Source organism: Dendrobates tinctorius, unplaced genomic scaffold (assembly GCF_039654945.1).
Source record: "Dendrobates tinctorius isolate UK_male_01 unplaced genomic scaffold, ASM3965494v1 ptg000073l, whole genome shotgun sequence".
NCBI classification, from domain to species: Eukaryota; Metazoa; Chordata; class Amphibia; order Anura; family Dendrobatidae; genus Dendrobates; species Dendrobates tinctorius.
The window spans coordinates 35,272,651-35,277,955 of record NW_027361741.1 but is presented as its reverse complement, the minus strand read 5'-3'; positions in this window follow the sequence as shown (position 1 = coordinate 35,277,955).

Below are 5,305 nucleotides of genomic sequence, written 5' to 3'. Positions count from 1 at the left end.
CCTGCTTTCTTGGCAGTAAAACCTCTGAGTTCAAAACACAGGTTTTGCTATGGGTTTTTTGGCACAGATTACATGCATTATTCGTCTACAGTACATGTTTAATAAAATTAGTTTTATTAACAAAAAAAAAGCTGCCAAAAAATTTGTTTTGCAGCATTTTTGCACTTTCTCATTGCTTTCTATGGATGAAAAAAATTGCATAAAAACACTGAAAAGAATTGAAACGCTGCGGGGTTCAAAAACGCTCCAGTTCTCAACATCAGTCAGAAAAAAAAAAGTTGAAAATGACTCTTCCTGTCGTTCAGATGACAGCAGATTGTGTGGGAAGAGGGAACAGAAATATTGGCTTTCAACATGTCTAATCAGGTTTTCTCAGTGATTTGAGAATGAGCGGGAACACCCAAGGACAATAAGTAGGCTGCAGAGGGTGCTAGATGCTGTGGAAGTGAATGGCAGTGTGCTGTACATGTACCTTCTGTGCCTGCTAGCTCTGGTGAAACCATTAGTGTACAGAAGTCAGTGCTGTTCTGGGGTACTGGCTTGGATTTATAGAGGAGTGGTCTGTGGATTAGAAGGGAACCTGTCACCATGAAAATGCAGTCCAATCTGCAGGCCCCAAGTTAGGCATCTTTCACACGTCCTAATGGCACCGGTACTAGTTTTTCTAGTACTGGAAATATCTGTGTCCATGTGCACCATCAGTATGGCTTCTGGAAAAAGCAGTACAATTAGCGCTATTCCAAGATGCCAGTTGCTGATACCAACTCATCATTGTCTCCTGATCTCCCTGCGATCAGAGAAACCAGGTGACGCTGCTGACTGTTGTAGTCCGCACACACCACCTGGCAATAGCCCTAACTACAACTCTCATCATTGCCACCTTGTCTCCCTGTGATCAGCGCAACCAGGCAACGCTGATGAGAGTTGGAGTCAGCACCCGCTGTCTATCGAGCTTATTAAATAAAAAAAAGTCATAGGGTCCCTCTAAATTTTCCTAACCAGCTTAGGAAAAGCAGATAGCTGAGGGCTGGTATTAATATTCTGGGAAGGGGCCAATAGCCATAAAGATACCCAGTAGAGTTGAGCGACTTTGGTTGGATCGGGTTTCGTGAAACCCGACCGAAACAAAATTTCAGAGGGGGAGAGGGAGGAGAGGGAGAGGGAGGAGGAGGGGGAGGAGGGAGGAGGAGGGGGAGGGGGGAGAGGGGGGAGAGGGAGGAGGGAGAGGGGGGAGGAGGGGGAGGGGGAGAGGGAGGAGGAGGAGGGGGAGAGGGAGGAGGAGGAGGGGGAGAGGGAGGAGGAGGAGGGGGAGAGGGAGGAGGAGGAGGAGGGGGAGAGGGAGGAGGAGGAGGGGGAGAGGGAGGAGGAGGAGGGGGAGAGGGAGGAGGAGGAGGAGGAGGGGGAGGGGGAGAGGGAGGAGGAGGGGGAGGGGGAGAGGGAGGAGGAGGGGGAGGGGGAGAGGGAGGAGGAGGAGGGGGAGGGGGAGAGGGAGGAGGGTTGCGCTTGCTCCCATCAGTCACAGAAGGGAGCCAGCTCTTTGTTTCAGCATGGTTGCGAACGACCCATCACTAGTGGTCAGAGTATTTAGGGCTAGTAACCACTCACTCTTTTTAAGGCCGGGGTCAGGCTTGCGGGAAACTCACACGAGTCTCTCACGTCAATACCCGGCACTGCCACCGGCACTCGGGACCGGAGTGTGTGGCTGCATGTATTTCTACGCAGCTGAACGCTCCGGTCTGAGTGCCGGCAGAAGTGCCGGGTATTGACGTGCGAGACTCGTGTGAGTTTCTCACAAGTCTGACCCCGGCCTATGGTGATGCGTTGGAAGCATAAAAATAGGCAAGCACGATCTCTGTGATGTGGACAAGGGTCATAATATGACTAAAGCATCATTAAAACAGGTCTTGAGGGGTTTTCTTGGTATGCAGCGATTAGCACCTGCCAAAAGTGACCCAAGGGAGTAGAGTGAACTGACAATATGTTTATAGCCATACAAGACTCCCCACGCATTGGGATCAAGAACTTGTCATCTTACTTTAATCCACAGAAGGGTTATGTTTGGCCACGTGCGCATGTTCAGTGTGTGGTCAGTATTTTGCCTCAGTATTTGTAAGCCAAAACCAGGAGAGGAACAATCAGAGGAAAAGTATAATAGAGACACGTCACCACTTCTGGATTATCACTCACTCCTGGTTTGGGCTTACAAATACTGATGTGGAATACTGACCAAATACTGAATATGTGCATATGGCCTTAGAGCTGGCTATGATATACAGGTGTCAAAATCTAGTGCATGGCAGCTTGCTGTACATAGGCCAGTATAGGCACACACCCCTCAAGCTGCCCATGCTGACCTCTGCCCACCAGCAAAAGCACCTAAAATGGGTGCATGAGAAAAGGACAAAGGTAGCCTGGTCTGTCTAATCACAATTTCTTTTACATTAGGTGGCTGGCTGAGTATCTCTGCATTAACAGCTACGCCATAAGGCTGAAAACAGACCACCGTATGGCATCCAGTGCGAGAGCTAATGACCCTCGGCTCCTGATCTGCTTCAAGTGGGAGCCGAGTGTCAGTGCTCCGATCTTCTCACGAGAGGATCGCAGCACAGGTGCGGAGGAGAGGGAGAAAGTAACTTCTCCATCTCCATTGCATGTCTCGGCGTATATCAGACTGCACTGGGATGACATCCGAGTGCAGCTCGATGTTTAACAAGCTGCCAAAGACTTGTATGGGAGTGAGTTGAATCTCACTGTCAATCACAGCATGCTGCAATTGTTCTCTCATGACGTATCGGCAAAAGAAAATAACCGCTGCTACGAGCTGCCCCATAGTATAACACTGGGCCCCAACACTGCAAAGCATTTGCTGTGTTATACACTAGTGTGACTGCGCCTAAGAACGCACGTTGGTGCAGGAAGTGTGCTGCTGTAGGCACTGATCTGTAGGGAAACCTTTGGTCCTTGCATTCAGCTGAATATTAGGATGGGGCTACACAGCGACTTTGGTCACGTAGCCAAAGATTGCTATGTGTCGCTGCTACACTGCAGTGCAATACAAATGAATGAAGTACTGTGACAAGCAAGTCGCCAAGAATCAGACCCGGTTGGATTTTTTGGGGTCTTGTTTGTCACAGTACTCTCAGGATCACAATGCAACCCCATTCACTTGTATTTTGCTATGACATAGCTGTGAACAGTAGCAAACTGTGTCATGAGCAAAGTCACCTTGTAGCCCTAGCCTCACTGTGATACATACCACCAGCTATAGTTGCATAGCAAGTACTCCCCTTCATGGCATGGGTATTTCCTATTGTTAGTGGCCTCCTTAAGAGTAATACTCGCTGCAGTCACAGTACAATGGTTCAGGAAAAGAAATACTGTCAAAACAAGTCGGATCCATGGAGGCCCAACCTCATGGCTTACAGATGATGGGGCCAGATACCACAGGACAGGAGATTCCATGGAGTCCCTGAATCGTCAGAACTGGTCTTGATTGTAATGTTATTTCCTACTGGCGTCTATGTGTATGAGAAAATAGATTTGAGTAAAAAGATTAGCAGGACCCTGATCTAGCTGCAACACTGGTAGCCCGTAGCCACCGTAACAGAGCCCTGAGACACAGCAACTACCTGCGACATCACTGGCACTTCTGGTTAGTGGCTGCCACAACGTCATACATGCATTGTGCTGCAATGTAAAGATGCAGGACTGTGACCTAGCAGCCATGTGCTACTGACTTTTAGCTCAATTCTAATACACATCATGGAAAAATGTTGTTTTTGTCACTTTTAGAAAAAAATAAAAAACTCCAAACTCTTGAAGTAGGTTAGTAACATTTCCCCTTTTTTAGCATTCTTTGGCCTCAAAAACTGGTAAGAGAAAACTGACCCATAGCAACCATTCACAGCTCAACATTTATTCAACACTATGATTAGATGAGTATAAGGGTCTGGATACCAGCGACAATCTTGGAATAGGTTTATGACGGCACCTATGAGTATGCATGGATAAGAAGACATGTATGAGACAGCATGTGTGTGACAGTATGAGTGAGATGACATGTATAAGAGCATGGATGAGATGACATGTATAAGATGACATATATGAGAGATGAGATGACATGTATAAGAGCATGGGTGAGAGCATGGATGAAAGGACAATGATGAGATGACATGTATAAGAGCATGGACGAGATGACATGGGTGAGAGCATGGATGAGATGATATGGATGAGATGACATGGGTGAGAGCATGGATGAGAGAATCTTGATGGGATGACATGGATGAGATGACATGGGTGAGAGCATGGATGAGATGATATGGATAAGTGCATGGATGAGATGACATGGGTGAGAGCATGGATGAGAGGATCTTGATGAGATGACATGGGTGAGATGACATGAGTGAGAGCATGGATGAGATGACATGGGTGAGAGCATGGATGAGATGACATGGGTGAGAGCATGGATGAGATGACATGGGTGAGAGCATGGATGAGAGGACAATGATGAGATGACATGTGAGAGCATGGATGAGATGACATGGGTGACAGCATGGATGAGATGACATGGGTAAGAGCATGGAAGAGATGACATGGGTGAGAGCATGGAAGAGATGGCATGGGTGAGAGCATGGAAGAGATGGCATGGGTGAGAGCATGGAAGAGATGGCATGGGTGAGAGCATGGATGAGATGGCATGGATGAGATGGCATGGGTGAGAGCATGGATGAGATGACATGGGTGAGAGCATGGATGAGATGACATGGGTGAGAGCATGGATGAGATGACATGGGTGAGAGCATGGATGAGATGACATGGGTGAGAGCATGGATGAGATGACATGGGTGAGAGCATGGATGAGTGGACATGACACAGACCCCTCCACCAGTGCAGAGCAGAGATCTGTGCCGTCCCCCGACATGGAGCTGCGGGCTTGTGACATGGTGACATTCCACAGTCTGTCAGTCAGTGACGCAGTAAATAAAGGCATCTATAAGAAGCCCCTTTAGTGTATACTGTGGGGGGCTCTTCCGAAGATGTGAGGGGCTTCTCCACCGGGAGCAGGGTGGCACCGTTCGCCCTCCATTACTGCACCCCTGTACATGGCAGCACACTGTTACCGGACAGCGGCAGGTGTCACATGATTTACATTCCATAGTACACTCCAGCCATCACGCCGCCATTTCCCCCATGGCTGTGCGCTATAGTAAAGCTCGGGTGAAGGATGAGGCACTGCATGTGGCACACCACGGCTTCCGTCGTGACCATCTCTGCTCTGCGCGCTCCCGCTGTAACTTTGCCTTTA